Source organism: Sphaeramia orbicularis, chromosome 6 (assembly GCF_902148855.1).
Source record: "Sphaeramia orbicularis chromosome 6, fSphaOr1.1, whole genome shotgun sequence".
Taxonomy (NCBI): Eukaryota; Metazoa; Chordata; class Actinopteri; order Kurtiformes; family Apogonidae; genus Sphaeramia; species Sphaeramia orbicularis.
Window position 1 is genome coordinate 48876903 of NC_043962.1, and position 27891 is coordinate 48904793.

Consider the following 27891-nt stretch of genomic DNA (forward strand, 5'->3'; position numbering starts at 1 on the left):
TCTCTTGAACTAATTGAATCTAAAGAGTTCAGCATGTCACTAAAGGAAAAGGACAAGCTGGGGCAAACCTCCACTTGGGTTTACAGATGGCTGGATGGATGGCTGGATGGATGGATGGAAGTTCAGTAAGCCTTGGCTTTAATTTGCACCTTTTCAGTTTCAGTATGTTTTTATTTGTTTAGTGTGTTGTGGTTGGTTAATTATTGAAAGTTATAAGTGAGGAAGATATTGGTGGGAATTCTGCGTTTTGTTAACTGACTGAAATAAAGAATTCAAATCGTAATATGTTGCTTTTAGGTGTTTGGAGTACTTTATATGTGGAAAAACTCATCTCATCTTGGGCTCACATTATGATATAAGGGCCCCACGATCATTCTGAGTTCATAGGATTGAAATTTGTTTGTTTTGTCAAAATACTCGGTTAGCACAGTTACATTGTCATGGTGACCTCCTTGTGGAAGCTGTTTAGACTCTAACCATTCTATTGTGAAAGCTCCTGGGTTTCAATTCCTTTGGGTTTCAATCCATTTCAATCCATTTTTAGCACAGTCAGGGTTAAATTTGTGCTTCATTGTCATGTACTGTTCAAACATAAAAGTTTGTGGACACGTTTCAAACAAATGTTTCTGTTAACCTTTCAATTGTCTGCTGCAAGTCATATCTGTAAATGAAATATTAACATCGGGTGGCTAAATAAAAAAAAATAGAAAATACATTTCCCCCTAATTATGACACTCTATGACATTATATGAGAATGAGAGAGGTGGTTCTATGTGGAACTGTTTTGACAAGGAAGAAGAGATTTAGTATGTCAATGGAACCTTCCTGGATAAATAAATTACTAAATGATGTGAAAACTTTTACTGCCCTTCTTCCCTTCATCGCTAGTCTGTATATTACCCTGTGTGTTTCATGACTCAGGTTTTCTGTGATATGTTGAACCGTTTTCCGCTAGGGGCCGCTCTGACTCCATCCTGTAATTCCCATTCTCGACGGTGGGTGTCGCTGTTCCCCGCGGACAGTGTGCTGACACGGCGGCGGAGGACCCTCAGATCCACTAGTAATCACCACTGGCTCCCACTCTTCCATGGTCTCCGCTTGAAAAACCCACAACAGCGCTTCCTATTTTCCATTGGGAGTGAAACTTTAAAGACTGAAGAAGAAGCAGAGCCATGGAGGACGCCATAGCCCCATGGATATAAACAACACCGACGGCAGAAAGTAGCTCCACCGCCGAAACCACAGAGAAGCAGTCGGTGCTTTTTTACGCTCAGAGGGAAAGACGGCATCCGGCCTGAGAAGAAGCTCCGAGGTCGGGGACTCCGGACGGAGCAACGCTCATCGTTTCTGGTGAGTCTTAGCCTACAAGTCCGGACATTTCCACCTGTGTTTGTGTGAAGTGAAACTGCGGCTGAACCCCCAGTTAGAGCCGCGCTGACACAAGAAACATTTCCACCCTGCGTTGACACAAAACGGGCTCAACAGTGCAGCAATGTTTACTTCACGAGCTCCGTGTGAGTGCAGCCGTTTGTTATGTGAGCTGTTCAGTCTGGTTTGTCCCATTTACTGGTGAAGTAAAACAAACTGAGATGGGCAACCTGCAGGCTAAGTAAATGATAAAGTAACTCCAGTGGATTAATGTGTGACGGTTAACCTCGTGTCAGCTGTGTTGGTTCATACTCTGCCGAGCTGTACAATCTGAATTTTGGTTGTAAAAATGAGGGGTTGAGTTGTAAAGGGAGAGCTGCTGGTTGCCCTGCATGTATCATCTTGCCTAGTTGCCACCAAAACATTCTTTGACCCACATATCAGAGATGCCCCGTTTTTGTGGTCTCGGTTTTGGCCAGGTTTTTGAAGGCAGTAGTACCAGTGTGAGCAGACGGCAAGTATTAACAGCTCTAAGCCGTTTCAGCTGGTAAAGAAAGGAAGGTCAGGACAGGAGCTTCAGGAGCCTGCGTGGAGAACACCGGAGAAAACTCTGCAGCTTCGAGGAATCTCATCACAAGAGGCTTCTTTCAATAAATCCCTGCACATCTTATTCAGGGGCCACATTCAGCCCAATATGATTTCAAGTAGGCTGGACCAGTTAAATATCGGTGAAAGAAGTAGAAGTACATTATGAGAATGTTCACATCTACAAAGTTTCCTTCTGAATTACATAAACAACCTGAATTTTCTTTAGAAAAATAACAATTTTATCAATATTCTCAGTTTATCATTTAAACGCGCGTTTTAACTTACAGATCACAGAGGACCTACAAAACATTCAGTAACAGGCAGAATATTGTTAAAATTAGCCTACTTCTCTTAAGACATTTCAGGTTGTTCATATTTGTTCAAATTATTCACATTTTTTGTGAAAGGATTGTTTGTAAATGTAAACATTATCATGATTGATTATTTATAGGTTATTATGATAGTGTTTTACTGGTATGATCCACTTGAATTGGTCTGTATGTGGCCTCTGAACTAAAATGATTTTTACATCCTTGATTGTTAATATTTCCGTGTAATTTCTGCATTTCACAATTTCACTAAACGCGCTGGATTGGAAGCTTTGGCGGGTCAGTTTTGGCCCACGAGCTGTATGTTTAGACACCTGTGTCTTACTCCAGCTTGCAGCTCCATGATCTAGCTCATACTAGGAACTGTCAGGATAAATGTCAAATCATTAAAATTTAAAGGGAGAGTTGAAGAAACCAGCTGTTTTTTTTTTTTTTTTTTGTGGACTTGAAGTATTTGTAAAAGGTAATACAATACATATGAAGCATAAAAAAAATAAAGTTGTTAAAGTGTTGGACAAATGCAATGTAAATATGTAAGGAAATTATATGAAAATCCTAAAAAGAAATAAGACACAGTGTAAAAACTTTGTAAAACATGTTACAAGACAGAACTGACATAAAATAATCAAATGATATAAAAATGTAATGACAAAAACTACGTACAAAAGAGTCACGAGAAAATTATATAAAAGATACAGTAAAATGAAAATGGCAGGAATAAAAACACAGAAAAATGTTGAAGACATAAGACAAAAGTGGCATAAAAGACACCAAAAAAAAGTAATTTTACATCCAACTAGGGATGTAACGATTACCGGTATAACGATAAACCGTGGTAAAATTGCCAACGGTTGGTATTACTGTTTAAATTCTAATTATCATGATAACCGTGTTTGATTACTGCACTTTTACAGAGAAATGTAAAGATCTGTTTTTATGTCAAATATTTGAGTATAGTTTTAATTCATTACAGTTTTGATTTTCTATACCTAATATTTAGAACCAATATTCACTTTTAAAGTCTTTGCAAAGGTTCATTAAGCATCTTTGTGTTATTTATGCAATAAATTATATAAATTTTTCAAATCAGATTTTACATTTTTTTTTGTGTTTTTTGTCCTTTTGTGTTGATATAGTAGGTTAAAGTGAAAAAATAATAGACAGATGATATAAATGAAGTTGTGCTAAAAAAAATATATATCAAACATGGGTATTGTAAACATTTGTTTATATAGTATATAAAGGCAAAATCAAAAGTACTGAAAAACGAGCAAAATAAGTTCAGACCCCTAAGGGTTAATATTTGAATGTTTCTGCGGAGAGAGTGCGTTGTGCCTATTATTTATTTGTTTTTGGTTTTTTTGGGGTTTTTTTGTTTGTTTGTTTTTTTTTCAAAATACAGCTTGGTTAAATTATTTCAGTGTGTGTATTAGTACTTTTTGAACGTTTTGAACACAATTTCAATAATACCGTGATAATAATGATAACCGTGATAATTTTGGTCACAATAACCATGATATGAAATTTTCATATCGTTACATCCCTTCATCCAACTTGTGGTCCTGTGTCCATCATTGTGTTCGGTTCATGATCCAGCCATAACAGTAACAAGCCAAAAAAATAGAAATCCAAAGTTATAAGATAAATTGATTTGAAATATACGATGAGAAGAAAGTGATGTAAAAAACACAAGATGAAGATGCTATGAACGATGGAAAAAAATAAAAATGTGAAGAAAATAAGAAAAAACTAATGTAAAAGATTCATGTAATGTAAAAAATGTAAGTGGACAAAACTATGTAACAGTAAAAATGTAATAAAATGGAACTGGCAAAAAGCATAAAAAGATAAATATGATGTGAAGAATGTATCAAGATGAAAATGGTGTATCATTGTAATGGCTGGAAAAAGACAAAAACAATATAAAATATGTAACAAAAAATGTTTCACAAGATAAAATTACATATAAAAGATGTAACAAACAAGTCAGAACTAACATAAAAAATCCAAATAACATAAAAAAGACACAGGTGAAACAACAAAAACAATCAACATTTGTGTAAGTTTGTGCCTGAAAAAGTAGGATGACCAAAGGAAGACATTGATCTGGAGAGGTGGTCGGGCCAGACTTAAAAATGCAGGAAGGTTTTGTCATAGCAAAGTGATGATGAAGTTCAGTTTGGAGCATTGTTCTCGTGCCACTAATGTCTTATTAATCAACTGACACTTGAAGTTAGACAGACTTTTAACAGCTGTGGCAGTTTTGCAGAAATAATTATCATGATATATTTACAGATATAACATTATGAACACAAAAAGAACTGTGATCCACCTTTACACATTTCATGAGGCGTTGAGTCCTTCTAACGTCTTTGAAATATTTGGGTAGTTTTTAACAAAAAAAAAAAAAAAAAAAAAGCAAAATTGGCACCAGCTACTTTCAGGCCACCCCTAAAGAATCAGACAAATTCAGCAAAGGCGTGCAGCTGTTGCCAAACTGAAACATGCCAAGAGTAAATGGAGAAATTGCATCAACAGCATTTGCATGACTATAGTTTTCAAAAATGAAAATTATAGTCATGCTCAGCTATTGCAGGTACATGTTCCTTTTTTGAGGAACTTGAAAAAAATGATATAAAATGTCTAAAATTCACAAAAATACATATAGTGCAAGTTATCGGTCATTTGTCAGCTACTTTAATACAGGGTTTGTCAGTTTTTGAGTAAAAAAGTTAAAAAAAATAATCTCTTGAATTGTGAATATTTTCTAGTTTCTTTATTCATCTATGAGAATTTGCACAATACTGTATCTTTGGGTTGTGGACCACACAATACAGGTGAGGGTGTTTTTCACTTTTTTTCTGGCATTTTATAGACCACAAATAGATCAATTGATCAAGAAAATAACAGTTTGAATAATTTACATTTAGAAATTATTAGTTGCAGCCCAAATCTGAACATTCACTGTTTTTGACAGTTCTCCAGACACTCTTTATCAACACTAAAAATGTGTGGTATTTACAGTTGTTGTTATCTTGCCTCTTGATGCACTTTCTCCTCTTTCCTCTCAGCACATTTCAGTTTGACAACTGCTGTGCATCTTTGCTGAATTTTTCCAGGTCTGTAGGGGTGGTTTTGGGCTGAAAGTGGCCGGTATCGATCTAGGTTCTTGCAGGAGAGCGGGGAGCTGTAGGGGGGACAGTGTTAGTTTGACGTGGGGTTGTTCCCTTGGTGAAGGCCTTGGGGATGGTGGTGGCAGGGTAACCTGACCCGCTGTGAAACAGCTGTAGCCACGCGGTGCTGATCCCTCGAGTCCCAGAGCAGATCAGATGATGGTCCAGTATGTGGACTGGTGTGTGTGACTGTACACATTAATGTGTGTGTTTTGGCCAGACATTTTTCACTACTTTTAAACATACAGAGTCAAATAGAATAAAGATACAGCAAAGTTCACAGACTTTTGATTGAAATTTGGTCTGTACTAGTTGGGCGTGGAGATAAAACTCTGATATATCATGATAATATATCATGACGACAAAATGTTCTAATATTAATGTTTCTTTTGTCTTTGAGGATTGTTTTGGTTACATAATCAGCTAAAAACAGTGTTTTGTTTTATTTAATGTTACTCCTGCATATTTTGATGCTAAAAAACTTGATCATGGTAATTGTTCTGAATGCCTTTCAGATTTTTGAAGTGATCTAAACACTCAAACATGTTTTTATGAAGTACAAACTGAATTGCATGACTTTTTTGTAATGAAACCCATCAGTGATGTTGATAGTACTCATCAAAAATTGGCAAATTCATATAAATCTGTATTGAATTGGTTAAAATAGCTCAACATGTGACTTAGTGCTTTAAAATCAACCCTGTACCATGGTTCTGAAATTAAGTCAACAGTTTGGGAATACACATGCAATCTTCAACTTTTCAGTGAGAATGTGAAAAATCACTGCCTCAGTTGGTTATTTGCCAGTTTAGGTTGTGAACATATTAAACCACTGATAGGGTTAGGGATGACTGTACATGGTAAAGGTAAAGCAATGATGATGTTGTGAATATTCTAAGCAGTAAAATACCCCAAATCCCTGAGCTACTCTGATCTCACATTTACACATGACCATTTAGACCTGCCTGGCTAGAGGTTGACCAATAGCAGCGATTGTTATTACACTGACCTTTAAAAATCCCCTAACAGTAAAAAGCCAATAGCTAATCAATTGACCTGTATCACTACTGCCCTAAAAAAACAAGAAATATCTGATACTATTGGCGATGTATGTATTTCCTCATATAATGCACAAAGAAAGTACCAGGCCTTTATCTGAAGTTGGCTTGCATTAGAGCCAGGTGTGTATTTGTAATTTCCTCTGTTTAAAGAGTAGAAATGGTTGCATTTTTTGAGAAACAATGATAATAATCAAACCAATGGTAAAAAATAGGACCAATGGCCCTGTAGTTTACCGGCCAAATTAGGAGCTTTGGGAAATGTATCCAGATGCCATTTATTTTCACCCAGTTATGTGTATTTATTACATTACTGAAATAGCCTGTGTTTTGGTCATATTCTAATCAGATCTGTAAAAAATTCAAATTCCAAGTTGATATAATTGATACTTAAAGATTTATTGTATCACTCCACTTCCTATCTGTTATAATGGGAAAATTTTTCAAAGTGGCACCAAATCCAGAATCAGATCTGGATCAAAATAATTTCAATACCTTGGGCTGACATCATCATAAAGAAGCTGTATACCAAGTTTGAAGTCGATCAGAACTGTAGTTTCGGAGAAGAAGACGATTGAAAATTTTTCCCCATAAGAGCCCATGTTAAATTTTCTGTAAGTTCCCAGATCCAGAAGAAGATCCTGATCAGCATGGGGCAATTATGTTTTGGTCATCTCCCCATCAGGGCTGTACTGTAGAAATTTCAAGTTGATATCATTTATATTTACTGAGTTATTGCATTGATCCACTTCCTATCTGTTATAATGGGGAAATTTTTCAAAGTCGCACCAAATCCAGAATCAGATCCGGATCCAAATAATTTCAGTAACTTTTCTTGACAACATCATAAAGAAGCTGTATAACAAGTTCGAAGTCAATCAGAATTTTAGTTTTGGAGAAGAAGACGATTGAAATTTTTGTAACGGACAACAGACAACGACGACGACAGACGACGACGACAACGACAGACGCCGACGCCGCCAGAGGCCGCATGACAACAATAGCTTACAGCCTGTCGGCTGGTAAGCTAAAAACAAGGGACAATTTTTTATTTTTTGAGCTGTCTTGCTTCCATCAGCGACTGAGCCAAGTTCTGCATGGTCTAAAACATCGTCATCTGCACCCATGTATCAGCTCAATCAAATCAATGAGTCTCAAGTGCTCAGTGTCTTTCTGACTTTCAAAATCAGATGTAAAGTGGATTTTGACGTAGAATGAGGGTAAAATCATCTTTCAAGTCAAGACAAAAAAAAATCTGTCTTTTAAACCTGAACAACATAATGATTTGCATTCACTATGATAATTATCAACATCCACTGATGAACATTTTTTGACTGTATCTTTGAGCCCTAAATATAAGCTCATGTTCTTCCTGTCAAGAGTGTGTGAGCTCATGTTTTAGTGTTAGGCCAAGACAGCTGGCTGAAGGTTAATGTGTCACTGCTCTCCAGGGAGCAGCTGCTATGTCACAGGCACCACTCCTGTCTATAGATAGCCATGAATACAAACTCTTCCTCTTTTCTTTGCCACCTTCACACAACAGCTCGGCAGCGGCATGCGGCCAGGCCTTGCATATGCAGTTGCTGCACAAGACAAATGCTTGCAAGTTTGGCCGCTTCCCCACCCTGATTCTCTATTTGGGTCTGGATCTGGTGGTAGTAGACTTCCCGCTCATCCCTCTGCCCCTGATACAGCTGGCTCTGAACCTGTTTGATTGAATTTTACAGTAATAACTTGCACCACATATCTGGATTGTCATCTGCAGTGCTCATGACTGAAACAGGTGAGGGACAAATATTGCCTTTTTTCCCATCCCCTCTTGGCAGCATTTGCGTGAGCTGTTGAAACACTTGTCTGATCTTTTTTTGGAAGTAGACACACACACCAAACCAACGTTATTAAAGCCAGCAGAGCTTTGCATATTTGAGATGCATTGATGTGCTCATAATTAAGTTGTCACTAGTTTAATAAAAACATGTTAAATCCAAGTGTTTAAATTTTTAATTAGCTGAATTTAGAAGCCCCAAGGCCCCTCCACCTGTCTCAGTACACCAGTCTTCAGGAGCTAAAAATAATGTCTTAATAACATTTTCAATTATCATTTTGAGCTTAGTGAGTTTTTCATAGCTGATAAATTGGAAACCCCAAGTCACGACAAATTTTCCATGACAATTTCTTTTTCTTCAAATGTGCCATCAATAAAAGTAAAATTTATACTTCTACACAAAAATTTGTGCCATTTACTGACAAAAATCCCAAAATATTTGCTTGTTTTAGTTTCCCAAATGCTGCTTTTCTTCAATGTATATTGAGCAGCTTTTATTTTTCTGTAAGTTTTGAGGAATAATTCCAAACTTTGACAGATTCCTGTACCATCAGTCAGTACAGGATGGTAGCAAAATTAGCTTTGAAAGTTGCATGAACATGTACAAAGTCATAATTCACACTTTGCTTTTATAAAGTCCCCCCTGAATCCTGCATCTGTGATGTCTTTGCCCACATTATGCAGTTCAATTGTCACTGAGAATTTGGGTCCTTTTGTCCAGTAGCACCTAAACACGCAACTGCACTGCATCTCGCTGCACTGCTTTATGCCGTTTTTGCACTGCCAGTGTGTTACTACTGCTACTGCTATTGTTCATAATGCTTTTTACACTGAATTTCCTCTTGTTAAAGACAATCAGTATAATTTAGTTTCTTATGATTTGTTTTAGAAGAGAAGTGAAGAGTTGTCGTATCATTTTTGCCCACCCTTAATTTACAGAGGGAGTAAAAGAAACAGCGCTCATAATTATTTTTCATGTGCCTGATATTCCAATATAATGCAGAATAAAACTGAAACTATTGAAGGATTTTAAGTCTCAGCGTTTCTTGAAATCTATAAAGTGTATAATACACTGTGAACTTAAGTGGACAGGGCTCTAGACTAGCTTTTTGACTTAGGAGCACTGGTGCTCCCAACTCCAAAAAGTTGGGCGCACCAGCAAAAATCTAGGAGCATCACTATAAAGTTGGGGCCAAAGCAAAACTCTTGTGGATATATCAAGTAATACCCTTACTAATCTATGTTAACAACCTGGAATAAGGTGTTTGAATAGATTTCAAAAGAAAAAAACATAATTCTGCTGCATTAAAGTCCTATATTGATTGCTAGAAAAGAACTTTGTGGTATTCTAGGTGGTTCTTAGGGATGAAGGACAAATTACACAATTTGTTACAGCCAACTGCTTTATTCCACAGATTTTCATTCATCACTGATGATGTCAACTTAACTGATGACAAATAAATACTTAAAAATAATACCTGCAGCCTGTGTTCTTACTTTGTACTCACACTGTGACACAGGACCATGACACATGACTGTTGTACCATACATTACATGGTGACTAATCACCTGATATGCTTACTCTGAGAGCACTAATACTAACAAACACATATCATACAGCTACATGATAGACTCATGTCAGCTCAAACGGAGGAGGGGGTGTCCACATCGCTAGTGGGTGTGGACGCGGTCTCCAGCTGATCGTTTCATTCTGGATTTTATGCCCTGTGTGGCGGCTCCGTACACTCTTTCCTTGAGACAGAAGCCTTCGAAAAATAGTCCGCTATTGAGCCCTACATCGTGTCTAAACAAAGCCAGTGCTTCTCAGAAACTTCTAGCCAATCATACTTCTAGCCAATCAGCTTGCTAACATCATGGAAATAACCACACTATTACGTTGTTGGTGGTCCTACTGCCAGCCAGTGCACTTGCAGGGGAGTTTATTTGATTGCTTGTTTATGCCAACGGGGCATTTGTTTTCGCGCTTGAGTCAGTCAGTGTGGCGTTGGGGCTTTTTTCCAGCACTCCTGTCAGCATGTGGCTTTGTTCTGCAGCCCATTATCGAGGCGCAGGCCTATAGCTTTTGCTTAAGGCTATACCGTATGATGTGGCATTTTTACACTTTTCTTTTGTCATCTTAAAATGCTCCTATTAAGCGTGTGTCAAACTAAAATGTAAAAGAAATCCACCAGGTTTTGAAACTCAAAAATGTTTAGTTCTCATATATTGCTCATATTTCTGATAAAATTCTGACCAATCATTTCATTCGGTCAGAATGAAATAATTGGTCAAACCTGACTGAGCCTCCTGTCAATCATCCATTACGGCTGTCCAGCATCCGATCCATTATTGTTGTCTCCGCATCCGATATGTGTACCTCTGAATCTGATGCTTCACTCGCGCTACTTCTCCTGTCACTGACCACAGTCTACTGTCTAGGGATGTGTTTGGATAGGACTGAAATGCACATGTGGAAGGGAAAAAATGGATTTATTAACAGAAACAACTGAGGGGAACACACAGGAGTCCGATGAATGGAGGATGGAGATAAAAGTCCGGAAGTCTGGTGTACTGGACTGAACAGACAGGTCTGCACAAAGGTCAGCTTTTATGACCGTGGGACTCATACACGTACATGTACTTGGTGTCACACCATGTAGGATGATGTAGGATGATAAATGTATGGACTATGAAACCTCAAATGTCCACGGAAAATTTGCGGAGGCCGCGCGTTCATAGTGCGCGCGCCCATCATCTGGGCACCTCATCAGCTGAAGACACTGACCCAGCGCTGCACAGACCAGACCCTTAAATTCAGGGTCTACTGATGGAACAGGGGCCGCGGCAGTGGATGATGTATCTGATTACTGAGGGAGGGGTCCGCGGACACGCCAATGCGGACCGGACCTCCACCTCCACCTCCGCTTCCACCACACACATCAGGTAAGAGAAGGGAGCGTCAGAGCTCAACGACGCTGAGGGATTTACATGCAGTTCCATCAGACCGCCCTCCACGACAGATTTCAACGTGGAAGGGATACCCCCTGTGTCAAATAGTGCCGCTACGGGGCTCTGACCATGCGTCGATTTCTGACGACTTGGGATGAGACTGTGTTGCTCAGGCAGGTGGAAGCGGACGGGGCTTTGGAGGGAGGCAGGTTGTTCATGTTCAGACTTTTACCAAGTGCTGTGAGAAATGCCACATCGGTAGGTATAGCTTTAATTTTTGATAGTCACACCAGTGCGACCATGATTTCATATTAAGTCGCATGTCCAAAATTATTGGTGCATATGCGCCCATTTCGGTTGCAATCAAGAGCCCTGGTGGACATTGCAGTCATGTAGTGGTCTGCATCTTCAGTGTCTTCCAGTGTTTTACAGCTTACTTAAATGCAAAGTTTGTAACATCCTCCTATTGACTCTTAATAATCTTTCTCAGAAAGTTTTCTGACTGGATCTGAAGGAGGGCAGAACAGTATGCAAATGAAGCAATATCAGTGTAAAGGCTGTTTCCTCTTTCTGCTATTCTCTCTTAGTGTACAGTTCTGTCTGAGAGAGAAAACTCTGGGCAAAGCATACAGTTAGACTTTTGGCCTGTTTACTCTAACAGACCTGTTGACAAGACACAGCAGAAATATTGCTTGAGGTTTGCTTGGCTATTTTCGTGTTTATTTGTACTTATGGAATAGAAGTACTGTTAACCAATCACAAAAGAATATTTAATTCAGTTGCCTGCTCAGCGTCCACTGTCTCTTCTAGGGGTGTAACGGTACAGAAAAAATTTGGTTTGGTACATTTTCAGTATGGTGAGTATGGTGGTGGTGGGGGGGGGTTGCGCTAACTACCTGTGGAACAGGACATTTCTGCAAAATATTGTTCAGTCATTTGTGCATTAACAGGCACCCCACAAGTTATGTATTTTTGAATGTTGAATATTCATTTATGGCAAACACCAATTTACTGAGTGTTTCTGAATGCCTCACAGTATCCCTGAGGTGCTGTGAACATGACCTCACACAGTAACACTGCAGCAGAGGCACGGTGAAGGAAAAGAGGAGCAGGTTCACTTCATTAGGTGAACTTCAGTTAAAAATAAAAACTTTTTGCTGTAAAGGAACCCATGCAACAAAGTTGCACCATACTGAAAATTTAAAGTGAAACTTAATGTCAAACTTTGATTGTCCGACCTGGACCAACCCTTCTGTGCCTCTATAAAGCATGTGTGTTTTTTTTTTTTTTTTTGCAGCGGCGCTGAGAATTTGCCACTGCTGAATGTATATAGAAGAAACTCTGCACATGGATTCACCCTGCTTCTCGAGTGTTTGTGTTCTTCACATAGGCTACATGTATTCATTCAGTACACTTCCATATTGTATCAAAGGCCCCGAACCGAAATGGTTTGATACAACACCGTTACACCCCTACTCACTTCCATGTTGTCTAGAGCCTGACCGATATGGGATTTTTGGGGCCGATACCGATATTGGGGGCAAATCAAAAGCTGATATCCGATATATTGGCCAATATCCGATATATCGGCCGATATCTGATATATCCACCGATATATGAAATAAGAGCATTGATGTACCCTGGATATATACTGTATATGAACATAAATTCTTATAATACCCAAAATATGATTCAACACAAAGAAGTAGAAGACTACTAAACTAAAACAAGAAACTTTAATTAGTAACACTGTCAATGTAAGAACTGTAAATCCACTGATAAATACGAGAAAGCAAACTGTAAACACAGTGATAAATAAGAAAAGGCAAACTGTAAACACAATGATATAAGAAAAGCAAACTGTGACAATGATAATTAAGAAAATTTGTAGCGTTCTTTGCTTTGCTGGTGCTGGAGCCCTGGCTAACTTGTGCACTGCAGATGTTGCATCTAGTGCCTGTGGAGTCTTGTGAAGTGGCTCCACACCTTACTCTTCCCCTCTGCCTGTGAAATGAAAATGTATACATTTAATGCGTTTTGGTTATTAGCATAGAATTTGATTCTATAGTTGGCCATTTTAAAATAAAACAAGTGGCTGCATTTAGCTGAAAGTGATAATTCATAGGCTAACGTGAGGTGTTTTTAAACTAATACATAATGTGTTTTAAAAGGCTTACTCACAAAAACATCTTACCAATATCAGTCATATTTACTAGCTAATGAAAAGTTCCATCTGCAGCCACTGGGTATTTGCAAACAGCTCAAAAATAAATGCTGAAGCAAACATTAAAAAGTGAAAAAAGTTGTCTACAAACAAAATAAGAAATAATCAAAAAAATGCATCACATTATTAGACTTATGACAAGGGACTAAACTACATTTTATGTAACAATGTAGCTGCTTTCAAAACATGCAGTACATAAAATTACAACTAAATACATTACTTGGAACTTTTTCAAAGTTATTTTAATAAAGACTTGTGAATTTATGAGCCCTGGTATATCCTGCATGACAGGATGAAGTGAAGTGGGACACTGTATAGTAGTCTTATATTAATGATGGACATGGGAGTTAACAGTTGCATATATCTTTATTTCACAAAGATGCAACTTGCGTGACTTTAAAATGCTGTATATTAGTCTTATATTAGATAATGGTGGACATGTTGATTAACAGTTGCATCTTTGTTTATCTCACAAAAATAATTTACACAACTTTAAAACGCTGTATAATAGTCTGATATTAGATAATGGTGGACATGAGAATTAACAGTTGCATATGTCTTTGTTTATTTCGCAGAGATGCAACTTACACGACATTAAAACGCTGTAATACGCTCTCTAAAACTTCTGTGAAAAAAACTAGAGTGTTCTCCTTGGCGTACCCTGACAGCGTGTTTCCGCAAGGACGTTTTTCTCATGGAGCACTGAAGTGTAGTGTTATGTTGTTTTACAAAGTCACAGCTTACCATGGAGTAAAATAAAGGCAATTTTTTTCACCGTTTCTCTCGTCGTCTTCTCTGCTGCAGCCAAGTGAGTGTGAGAGGTGTTGCTGCACTTCGCTGGTCTGTGTGCCTATGTGTGAGGGGGAGGGGCCAGGTATTCGGGCAGTGTGCAGCACACTGACACAGGAACGGAGCGACAGAATCTCTGCACAGCAAAAAACGTAAATTAATATATCGGTTACATATTGACCGATGTTGATTAATCGATGATAAGCTATAATCGGCAATTAATTGGCCCACCGATTAATTGGTCAGGCTCTAATGTTTTCTTAATGTAGCGGAAATATAAGTGTTAAATATTTTGCTTTTAACCATTGCAGTCATTAAGAAGACTTCTGTGGTGTTTACTTGTGGTGAATCTCTGAAGAACTTTTAAAGGCTTTAGAAAGCTGCTTGTGTTTGCAATGCATTTTGGAAACTGATATTTTGATAACACCATCCTGCCATGTGCCTTTTGTTTAGGGAGCTGCCTGGCCTGTTTTTCACTTTTAGCAACACTGAGAGGCTATCAGGACCATGGGAGGATGAGTGAAGAGGGGGCAGCTCATTGTTGCTCTGTCTGATGCTAATGATTTGGTCATAATGATGACCAGGTGACTTGACTCGGGGCCCAGATCCGATGAGTCCAACCCAGGGTAATTATCTCCTTAATGAGCCAGAGAATGGGATTATCTTAAGTAAACAAAGGGTGCCAGAAAAAAACAGAATACGGGAAGAACCGGTATAAAATGTCATTTGTAAAATTTCTTTGATCCGGTGTTTGAATTTGACTCATCAAATTTATTTCTATTCTGGATTAACAGCAGCTTGTTGCCTGCCTGATAAAGTCAGAGCCTATCTGTCGATCTTGATGTTCTACTGGGATCCCAGCTGGACTCACAAGGCTTATCTGGCTCACTTTGTGCTGGTCTTTCATCCCTTTGTAAACTGGATTATCATGTGGAAGCGAAGTGGTGCTTTAGATGTTTAGATTGTCATAAAAATTGTGTGTTTCACCTCAGTCTCTGACTCTTTGAGTCTTCAATTGTTTGAAGAGAAATGTGTGTTCATGTAAAATGGCTAGTTAAAGCTGATTTTGGGTAAAGTTTTACATTTTTATGGTCAGAACATTTCATAAATCTAGAGATAAAACATTCAGTACAATAAAATGATACAACATCAAAATTTAGAGTAAAACATTGAATTAATTTGTGTTTTATTTGACAATATAAACAAAAAAATATGGATGCACAAGTATATCATTTGGATATATTGGCAGATAATTGCTGATATCAGTTAATATCAGTATTGGGATAACAGAAGATATTTTTCATTAATGGCAGTGACAGTTATTTGTCTGCTGTATTATATTATAGGTTTTGTTGTAAATTTATATGTATGAATCTGTTCATTAAAAGATAACATGATAAAGAATTTAAAATAGTAGCTGTTTTTATATTTATAATGAAGGTTTTTTGTTAAGGGGGATAAACAACAACAATAACAAAATAAACAAACAGATAGTAACATCAACTAGCCTATTGGCTGTAGCCTAAGTTTATTTAAAATGTCTGTGTCAGTATCAACCAAATATTTTGTACCTAGTGCATCACTAAAAACAAACCTTAAAGCCTAAAGACATATAATTATATCAAAAATAATGTACAAAAAGTAACCTATAGTCTCTGATTTTGTGATTTGGATCTCATTTTGGAGCTTCATTTTCATTAATTATATTAAAAACAAGGAAGATGACTTGAACATCAATAAATGGATGAGGCAAATGAAGTGAAACAATAAAACATAGGCATTTTAGCTGAGAATGTGAATAAAATAAACCTAAAAGACATCTTATTCATTGCAATATAAAGTGTAAATGCAACTACTGTTTTATTACCTTGCAGAAATGTTACATATTATATCTTTAAAATAGTTTTAGTTTTACTGTTGATGGACTCCTTTTTACATATCTGTCACTCTTGAACTTGGTTGTGTCCTGTATGACTGCTGGTAGCATTGGTGCTTAGAGAGGACCAGCAGGCCTGTCACTCAAGCCTTTGTTACCATAGCAGCAGTGTTAATCAGCTGGTTCTGAATCTTATTGCCTGTTAAGTCTGCAGCTCTGTGTCAGCAGCCGGGCTTTCTCTCCAGCTACAGGCTCAGGCTGAGGTGTTGGCTGTTGTTTTCACTGTGTCTCTGGCACACATCAACAGTCACCACTGACCAATCGCTTGACACTTGGGCTGGCGAAGTTGCCAGAGATTATGTCATGATCAAAGTTTTCAGTAATCAGAGATAGTTATCACAATAAATGTCAAATTATTATTTATTTACAATTTAAAGCCCTATTCATATGGAAGTAGTATAACCTCTGAAACATTTGTAATTTGGAAATGAACCCCCCCCCCGCCCCACATCTGTGCTTTCATGCGACACATTTGCACACAATTTTACAAAATTATTTCCCCATTCTGATGTCAAAGCTAGGCTGAGTATTTACAGAAAACTGTTGAAAAATAGGAAAAATTCCCACGCTATAGCTGTTGTGTCATCCATCTCATTTTTCTCCTCCGAAGCATTTAAGTTTACTTTCAGTGAATATTCTGCTATATTGTGATATGAACATCCTGAATTTTCACCCAAATGAATTGACTAAGGGTACGTTTACACGGCAACACTCCGCAAAGATTTCTCCTTTGTGTTATAAAATCATTCCGCGTTAAGACGAAGCCGCTATGATAACGATCTGCGTTAACATGAGTCCGCGAGGACGGCTGAATACGCTGTAGTGGCCATGCCAGACCAGTAGCTGGCGATGTAGAGCTGTAGTGAAACAGTGGCGGTAAAACACGCGCCTGCGCACAAACAATTTCCGGTTTAGACAGCCTTTAAATGAGGAGAAGAAGAAGAAGAGGCGGACAACACTATTTACAAACAACAATGGCGAGTGGTCGTACAAAGACGCAGGACTTCTGTGTCTGGACAGATGAGCTGAGCACAGTTAGCAACACGTATGTTGTTCTGAAACCGGCCATTGTTGTTGTCGTTGTTCCTTCTTTTTCTGCAGCTTTATTGTGTCATAGAGGCTGGCAAACCAGCTTGGAGGCGCATTACTGCCACCAACTGGCCTGGAGTGGGTTAACTGGCGGTTCTTGGCTGCGTGCGCATGCGGTGACGTCATATTTTACCCCGGAACGCTCCGACTCACGTTAACACGGAGCTGGAATGCGGAACGTATCGAAAACGTTCCACCCTGGACCCTGGTATCAAAAGTTTCCGGATTCAGGCACTCTAGGCACCGTTTCCATGTTAACAGAAGGCTAATCCGTGATGAAATCTTCCCGGAGTCGACTGAATCCGACGCCGTGTAAACAGCCCCTTAAAGTTAGCATCACCAGTGCAGCCTCAATCGTCCTCAGACAAGAGGAAGATTGAAATAATGGATGGAGGGGAAAAAATAACAGTCACCAAATTACAGTAATGTTATTTTGCTCATAACTAATATCATAGGTCCTCTGTTCTCTTGCGGTGGACTTGATACTTTCCAAAGTACAAACATGGTCGGACTGTACAGGATTAAGATCACAGACAACTTCTGCAATTATTACAAATTACACTGGTCTACTTTTTTTTTTTTTTTAATTATCTGCTTCAGAGATTAAATGTGCTAAATGTTTGCCTAAATATATATATATATATATATATATATATATATATATATATATATATATACATATATATGTATGTATGTATTGGTTTATGTATATTTATACAATAGATTTAGAAATCTTCCACTAGATAGAACCTCTAAACTCAATGTCTTGTCATGTGCAGACAGTGTTTTGAAGAAGGTCTGGTAGCTCTGAGACAAAAAATCCTTTTGAGTAAAACCCAATCTCTCATTAATTCTCGAATTTCACATATTGACCCAAGACTGTATCTTAGAAACTACAACCAACTAGCACTTTTGACTTTATTTTTCTTTATCAGTGACTCTCATATGGTAAATTTTCACTATTTTATTCTGGAAGCATTTTACTTGTAGACCAGTGTTACCAAAGGTTCATGGGTACGACCAGTCCTGTGTGAATAGGGTCCAATTGATTTTTGGTCTACAACCAGGGACCTTTCTGTGTGTAGTTTGCATGTTCTCCCCGTGTTTATGTGGGTTCTGTCCGGGTACTCCGGCTTCCTCCCACCATCCTAAGACATGCACTGATAGGTTAATTGGTCCACCTAAAATTGCCCATAGGTGTGAATGTGAGAGTGATTGGTTGTTCATCTCTGTATGTTGGTCCTGCCGTGAACTAGCAACTCGTCCAGGGTGTACCCCACCTTCGCCCATAGGTAGCTTGGATAGGCTTCAAGCACCCCCCACGACCCTAAAGCAGAAGAGTGAAAGTTCAGAAGACAAAACAATGAGTGAATGATTTTTGGTCCTGAGTGGCCTAAGAAACCAGACTACAAGCATACATTAAAGATGTAACAAGACAGATACACCCCTAGTCTATGATTGTGATGAATAAAAAAATTGTTATTTGCGGCATATGTAAAAAAATAGGACCAATGGCCTTGTAGCTTACCGGCCAAATGAAAAGCTTTGGGAAATGTATCCAGATGCCATTTATTATCACCCAGTTATGTGTATTTATTATATTACAGAAATAGCCCATGTTTTGGTCATATTCCATTCAGATCTGTAAAAAATTCAAATTCCAACTTGATGTCATTGATACTTACTGATTTATTGTATCAATCCACTTCCTATCTGTTATAATGGGAAAATTTTTAAAAGTTGCACCAAATCCAGAACCAGATCTGGATCAAAATAATTTCAATACCTTGTGTTGACATCATCATATGGAAGCTGTATACCAAGTTTGAAGTCAATTAGAACTGTAGTTGGGGAGAAAAAGACGATTGAAATTTTTTCCCCATAAGAGCCCATGTTAAATTTTCCGTAAGTTCCCGGATCCAGAAGGAGATCCTGATCAGCATGTGGACATTATGTTTTGGTCATCTCCCCATCAGGGCTGTACTGTAGAAATTTCAAGTTGATATCATTTGTATTTACTGAGTTATTGCATCGATCCACTTCCTATCTCTTACAATGGGGAAATTTTTCAGAGTTGCACCAAATCCAGAATCAGATCCAGATCCAAATAATTTCACTGACCAAAACATGGGCTATTTCTGTAATATAATAAATACACATAACTGGGCGATAATAAATGGCATCTGGATACATTTGGCCGGTAAGCTACAGGGCCATTGGTCCTATTTTTTTTTCTTCATTAAATCTTTATTGAATGAAGTAGTGCATACAAACAATGAAATAGAAAATAAACATAACAAGTTTGCCAGGGGGAATACACCACAATACAATGTCCAAATCAGAGCAAATACTGATGGAAGTCAGTGACAGGTATCAGTCGTGCGTGCGTGGACCACATAATATGAGTGATCCCCATGCGGTTATATTTAAACTGGGGGATCCGTGCGTGGATATGGCTGGGCAGAGGGCTGTCTGGGCTACTCTGCTGAGGCTGCTGACCCTGCAACCTGGACCCGGATCAGAAGAAGACATAACGGTATGGATCCGGGACAACGTAAAATGAGTGATCCCCATGCAGTTATATTTCAATTGCGGGATCCGTGCGTGAAGCCATGGCTTCTATTGTCGTAAGCTCATTAACAGATTTAACATCCGTGGTCATTGCACAGACTTCTGTGAAAGACCACTGTCACAGATAGGAGGAATAGCTTATGGTAGCCTGCAGGCACATGGCCTGGAGGCACAAGAAAGATGAAATCGATTCCACGATTTCCCTTTTTTAAAAATCGTCCTAATTTAAAAATGCGATTTCGATTTAAAATTGATTAATCGTGCAGCCCTACCATGAAGAGATATGTGATGTCTTTAATACTGTTGAATTAAGGCTCACTGACTGCAGTGTGTGGAAACATGCCTGCCTGGTTGTCATGCTCAGCACTGCACTACGCAGCACTCCACCACCTTCCGTGTCTATAGAGAAAGCCTACTTTTAACAGAGCACAATGCAGGCTTTATAAAAGGCGTCCATGATGGAGCCAGCTCCTTCGCTCATGTCCTCATTGTCTTGGCCAGGATGAGAAAAGGCTGCTCTTTAGAAAAGCAGGGCTGAGCTCACCCGTGAATCATGCCAACAGTCACGCTTGTTCTCTGTCTTCTTCTGTGAGCAAAGCAGTCGAGGGCGGGGAGCTGTGGTTTTCCAGGACCCCCACTCTCCTAAAGTCGGTGACGTTAAGGGGTTTACTGAACAATGTAGATATCACAAAAAAAAGGTTACGACCTTGCGTTTCCTGTTTTTGTGGGTGGCCTAGACAGCAGGACCCTCTGGCTGCGGTGGTTCATGTAACAGAAATGGGACAAATATCCCTGCTTAAATTTAGTTTTCCATTATAACGTCATCATTATAATGATTAGGGACCGAGCCGAGAGGGCAGGTCCACTCACACAGTGAGTGGACTTGCCAGAAGGCAAGGCCCCTATTGTTTTTCGTTCGTTTTTTATTATTTTCCTGACACCACTTTGAACTGGATTTTGACCCCCGAAACATGCTCAAAAACTCACCAAATTTGGCACGTATGTCAGGTCCGGCGAAAAATTTTATAAAATGAAAAAATTAACCCCATGGGTGCCAAAATGGGCTCTCTAGTGCCACCTATGTCAAAAAACACGGAAACCACCATAGCGGCCAGCAGGAATGTCCAAGAGACATGAAACCAATGTCAAAATGTTCCTTACATCGAGCACTACAAAAAATATAGGAGGACGCTATGAGCTCTCTCCAAGAGGAAGTCAGAAAATTGCCTTTCAAAGTAAAACCCACAGTTTTTATATATATATACTAGAATAAAAATGAGGACATGATAAAAATGTGAACGGTACACACACAGACACACACACACAATAAAGTTTTACAAAATCGAAGCCTTAATAAAAAATGGTAAAGTATGAGTTTTATGCTCAACTGTTCATTCAATTTCAAGTCACTCAAATAGATTCTGTCTGTTACACAACACACACATACGCATACACACAAAGTAGGCTTTTAAAAATAAAAGCCTCATTAAAAGGTGATGGTGGTTTCAGCAGAGGGGCGCAGGTGTTCTGTAGGGATGAAAGGAGGACAGATGCAAAAGGAAGGGGGCTGGTGTTGGGACGGAGAGGTGTAAGTGGAGTGGAGGTGTCAACGGGCACGGGAGACGGAACACACGGGAGGCGGAACACACGGGAGGCGGAACGTACGGGAGGCGGAACGCACGGGAGGTGGAACGTATGAGAGGCAGAACACATGGAAGGCGGAACGTATGGGAGGCGGAACACACATGAGGCGGATCGCCCAGTGCGAGGTCCCTCCCAATGCTGCTTGCAGCTTTAATTTTTTTAAAATATTCTTACTCTTCTAAGCATTTATTATGTTATTGCCAAGAGTTTAAAAACACAAATAATCTTTTTTTGGTGTCATCAAATACCATAATTACCTTTCAATATATTGTGACTCAAGTGGTCAGTGAGGAAGGAAGAATTCTTGTTCCTTTTCTGGACTGTGTAGAAAGTCTACCCTGTGGTATTACAATTTGGCCGCTCGCAGGCATCTTCCAACAGGTAGGGGGTTTAAAGCTATACCGTATGATATGGCATTTTTACACTTTTCTTTTGTCATCTTAAAATGCTCCTAATAAGTGTGTGTCAAACTAAAATGTAAAAGAAATCCACCAGGTATTGAAACTCAAAAATGTTTAATTCTCATATATTTCTAATAAAAGTCTGACCAATCATTTTAGTCGGTCCGAATGAAATAATTGGCCGAACCTGGCTGAGCCTCCTGTCAATCATCCATTACGGCTGTCCAGAATCCGATCCATTATCGCCGTCTCACATCCGATATGTGTCCCTCTGAATCTGACGCTTCACTGGCACTGCTTCTCCTGTCACTGACCACAGTCTACTGTCTAGGATGTGTTGGGATAAAAGTCAAATGCTCATGTGGAAGGGGAAAAACGGATTTATGAACAGAAACAACAACTGAGGGGCACAAACAGGAGTCTGATGAATGAAGGATGGAGATAAAAGTCCGGAAGTCAGCTGTACTGGACTGAACAGGTCTGCATAAAGGTCAGCTTTTATGATGGTGGGACTCATACAGGTGCATGTACATGGTGTCACACAATGTATGATGATATAGGATGATAAATGTATGGACTATGAGACCTCAAATGTCCACGGCAAATTCGCGGAGGCCACACGTTCACAGTGCGCGCGCCCATCGCCTGGGCATCTCATCTCTATGATGCAGTGAAGACCCTGACCCAGTACTGCACAGACCAGACCCTTAAATACAGGCTCTACTGATGGAACAGGTGCCACGGGCCCACGGCAGGTGGATGATGCATCTGATTACTGAGGGAGGGGTCTGCGGACACACCGAAGCGGACCGGACCTCCACCTCCACTTCCTCCGCGCGCATCAGGTGAGAGGAGGCGAGCATCAGAGCTCAGGCATGGGGAAGTGGGTGGGGCTTTGGAGGGAGGCGGGTTGTTCATGTTCAAACTTTTACTAAGTGCTGTGAGAAATGCCACATCGGTAGGTATAGCCTTAATATGTGATCAAAAGCTATAAAAACAGATGTAGGATAGTGGTTTCACTCCTGCACACCAACATGAAACACTGTCAGGTAAATCTCCATTTATGTTTTAATTTGGACTAAGAGGAATGAAGTGCAGAAAAAAGTGTGTTTGTGTATTGTATGTGTTTTTAATTCTGGCATTTTTTCCCACTGATTTCAACTCCTGCAGCTTTCAGTAGTTGTCATTTTACTGAGTAAGAACTCAGATTGTACTCATTATCTCTATTTTCTGTGTTTTATTTTTATGAAAGCTGCATGGGTTGGCCTTCAGTAAAGCATTGAAACAAAAAAATTAGCACATGTACACTAAAACACAAAATCAGAGACTACAGTATTTACATCTTGTTGCATTTTTTACATCACTTTTACCTTCTTGTCTTATTGTATGTATTCATCTTATGTCTTTCATGTCATTTTCAACTTTATGTTTTGATGTTTCTGTCTTGTCACACGTTTTTAATAATAAAAATAACAGTCTAGTTTCTTCAACTTTCACTCAGGACCAATCACCATCCATTAAACCTTAAGTGATAATGAACCAATGATAATATTTGATGTAGCTGTATGACTGGTGAGATGATGGTCTTGCTATGATAACCCTTTTGGCCATCATGCTCAGCCCCAGCAGGACCTCCGTGGTGAGTATGGTGTCAGTGGTGTGATTGGTTGATGCAGTAGAAGTAGGACAGCTGTACTCGCTGTATGTCTGCAGTGAAGGTGAGCATTAGAGCATTAGCCTGGTACTGCAGGGCAGCTTTAGGGGATGTGGTTTCATACAGCAGGAATCTGGCCTTACCCTTTTAACTGCCCTCTGGTCATCATAATCAGCACAGCTTCTGTTTGCTTACAGCAACAACAGGAAAAGGACAACATCAGTGAGAAGCATATGTCTTTTGTCATCACTGCAGCATCCATTATCCATCCCTCCTCCTCCTGTTTTGCCTGCAACCACCTCACTATCTCCTGCAGACTGAAAACAGAGGTGGAAAATGCTATTTAACGTATTGCTGTATATGTTAGAGCTCTGATGTTGGGTTTAGGGGGATAAAAATGCATGCTAAGTTCAGGAGGGGGACAGTGAGGACAGTGAGAATAGACACTGATGGGGGTGGGGTTGCTATAGGGTATGAGATGGAGGGAGATGGAAAATCAGCATGCATGCAGCCTCCCACTGTGCTCTGCATTTTCAGCATGCAAAAAGCAGCAGGGTTGCCGTAGCAACAAATCCAAAATCAGCACTCAGCTTGGACCTTTCTACACACACACACACACACACACACACACACACACACACTCCCCTTTACCCGCTCCCTGGCTACCTCCCAGTGGATCTTGGAGCTCAGACCTCAGACCGGCCTACTTAGGGGAGCAGGGATGAGACTAGGAGAAGGGATCATGTCCAAAGCCTCACACTCGATCCCAGAGCAGGAACACCGGCCAACAGAGAGCAGAGCACTTCACAGACCTCTCCCTTCTCCATTTTCACTGCTGTCGTTAACTTTCCATGGAGGTCTCTGAAAAGGGATTTGTCTGCTACATATCAGGTCATACCCAGTTATTTATGAGATGTTAATGTGCACCCCCATATCCCTGGCACAGACTTTCATAAACTGGAATGTCACCCAGAGAGTACATACCTCCGCTAAGGCTTTACAGTCCTGTAATTCAATAAAAAAGCACAAGTGGAAATAAAGATCCAGGGTCAGACTTTTCCCTAGGGTTCTAGTGGGGTTTAGGTGCTGTGGCTGCAGATGGGGTTGTAGAGTTTGATGTTAGGCTATATGATGGAAAATGGTGAAGTATTGTTTCAGTGTTTCAATGAAAGAAACTCGTAGATTTTTGCAATATAATAAGAAAATGTGAAACATATGTTCATTGATGAGGTAAGTGTGACAGTCTGAAATACTCCTCCACATTTTTAGGAGTGTTAATAATAACACAAACATACTGGGATTTGAACTTTTTACCCTTTTCATTTGGTTTGCAGGCTGCAAAAAACACCTCATACAGAAAGACCTGGGGATCTTAACTTTAATTGATTGTTTGATTAATTGATGGTCCGTGCTTTACCTTTCCACCAACGTTCATGAAAATCCCAATCAGTACAAGCAGTGTCTTTATTGAAACAGAAGAGTACTAATCCAATAGCTAATGGTGTATATCTCAGTGACTGTAAACAAAGCACAGACTTTTACTTTCCAGACACCACACCACATCTGAAATGAGAATTAGTCTGAAACTTTAGTTCACATATTATTTCCACAACACAGGTGCAGACCAAAATGCTTCTGGACTCAATTTTTTAAATCGGTGATGGGCGTCCTGCAGCTTTTTCTCCCTCTCTGGTGGCTTCAACTGCCCTTGTCAAAGAAAACATGGAAATTAGCGCTGCTCAATCAAATCACAACTGCAGACATTTTTCCATTGTGTGTCAGGTTTGGGATCCAGTCACAGTGAGCACTGAGAGGTACTGGGAAGAAAAAAACTTTTAAATGAAGAGCTATTGGTAAATAAATAAAGAGCTAATTTTTGCATTTTTCTGGTTTGCTGGTATTCTTTAGATTAGTTAAAATGTGAAGGTTTGAGCAGGAAAAAATAATCACTAACGGTTTGTTTTCTTGATAGGCTGCAGTATGGCAGCAGCTTTAGTGTTGATTATATTAATGGGCAGACTGATCGATTAATAACTTCCCAAAGCCTAAGATGTCATCCTCCAGTGTTTGGTTGATGTAGAACTACAGCTGGATAATGAGCCCTAACAATTACACCTCTGTTTTTTTTTCAGTGTTAATGGATGATTTACAGATTTAGACATTTGTTTGCTGGCTACATGAGACATATTATAAATAGCAAAGAGGTTGCAAGGAAGATTTTGTAATTTATGCATTTTTCAAGATTTTCAGATAGCAAAAACTTGATTAATTTAATTAAATGGATATATTGCCCAGCCCTGTCCACAACCTAAAGATATTTAGTTTACTGTTACAGGGGAGTAAAGAACTATCCACATTGATTGTCAATTGTCAAAATAGTTCTCAATTAATTCAGTAGTTAACAAGTTTTTAATCAATTGTTGCAGTTCTAGTAGTGTCATCTTCCACTTGCATTTAAAGGACAATGATTTTGGCAGATTTAGACAGATTTTTATCCATTGGACAAAATGTATTGTAAAGATTAAAGGTTAATATATTTAGTGTGTAAAAGCTGCTAATCTGTAAGATTTACCTAGAGTCAAATCAGAGTAATAGCTGTATGGAAAACATAAAATACACTGTCCAGTTTGCTTCATACTGACATGTTTTCAAAACACTGTTCAACGTCAACACTAGTCATCTTGTATTTTACCAAAGTACATCAATGTTGCTGCTGTCAGTCATCATATCAATCCTCTGCCATATCCAATAGAGTTCTGATTGGCCTACTGTGAGTTAAGTCCAGTTGGTAAAAATCTGAAGAACAAATGAATGATTTGCTCTCAGATCCCAGACAATACAGGAATCAATGTGTGTCTTCTGGGGAAAAAAATCCTACAAACTCCTAACTTTGATGCAGATTCGCTTGAATTACCCAGAGTTTTGAGCATGCATATTTCTTAAGTGGTGGGAAAAATGTAGTGCGCCTGTTTTGTGTAGATGTTTTAGACTTTGTCCAAGATAACGTAGTGAGCTGTTCAGGAGACGACAGGCTGCATGTCCATGCTGGAGCTGATGTGTCATGAGGCGGAACTGAGTGACATGCAGCTGTTACGACAGCCAAGTTAACAGCATGCCTCATCTTGGTTCCTGGACTAATTACATTGTTTATTGCTGGACCAAACAAACACACAAAATAAGCATGTATGATTGTATGATGATAAAAGCTGCTATACAACCCCAATACTGATTCTGATTTAAGACTAAACTGTGGTGAACAAGACAGAATATAAATGCTATGAATGAATTAATTTTATGTGAGTCATATCACAGTCGTGTGTGAGTCAGCTTTGTCACGTCTAATTGGAGTCATGGTTTCCATGTGAAGATTAAATGCTCATGATGGAGAGTTTTTATTTTGTCTTAGCAGTTTGCTTTGGCCTCGTGCCCAGTGCAGGCAGACAGTTGCTGCTGTCTGCTCTGTGGAGTGACTGAGGATAGCATTTTTGGCTCTTAAAACTCACAATACCAACATTTTCAAAAGCCACTGTAGCCCTGAACCTACTGAAGATTTACCAGCTGCATGGTCTTTTCACAAGCTTACATTTTTGGGCATCTGTTTTCACATTTATAGAAAATTTTCTCATTCTGACGAGCTTCAAGTGAGAGTTTACTTGAGACTGAGGCTGGGTTGACTCCTAGTGGGTATCTTTGATGCGCCAAGTGTGAGAAACTATTAAAGATTTGCATGATATGAAGAACATCTGCAACGTGTAATAACATTTTAGTATTCCAATGAATTGCCTCTGCTCACTGAATAACCAAATGTTTTCAGTCATGCTTTTATTGGGAAAACTACTCAAGAACCCAATCAATTAGAGCATTAATTTTAAAAAACACATTCTAACTGTTCTTTGGAGCTCAATTAGTAGATTTTATCAGTAGATTTTATCAATGCATTGTCTTGCTTTGATTCATTTAAGCTTCGTCTGTATAATGTCATCTGGTGACATCATCCTGCTCCTTGTTCCACTCCTGTTGGCTTTTACTCTGTTTAGTCTACTTTCTTTGTGCTAAATATTCATGCTGTTTTGGGGTTTTGTTTGAAATTAGCCATTAAGTAACACTAACACATTGGTGAACACCGTCCCTGAACAAAAACACTCTATAAATAATTAAAATATTATTTCTCATGTTCCTTCTAAGCTCTACAACTAAAATGATTAAATAGAAATTATTCTGTTATTAGCCAAAACATGAGTTTTTGGTGTCTCTTATTTCACTGTTTTTGACATTTTGTCACACTACGACATT

The 27891-nt window shown here is 39.0% G+C and overlaps 1 protein-coding gene across 2 annotated transcripts in view; it reads left to right on the forward strand.

Moving 5' to 3' along the window:
- The first annotated feature begins 1022 nt into the window (after nt 1-1022).
- The window catches only part of LOC115421248 (cyclin-dependent kinase 17-like), a 75742-nt gene continuing 48873 nt past the window's right edge, over nt 1023-27891 (forward strand). The window contains exon 1 of one of the 2 annotated variants that reach the window (XM_030137039.1): nt 1023-1350. The gene's annotated coding sequence lies outside the window, so the exon portion shown is untranslated. The remainder of the gene's footprint in view (nt 1351-27891) is intronic. The other variant, XM_030137040.1, reaches the window with a different exon arrangement.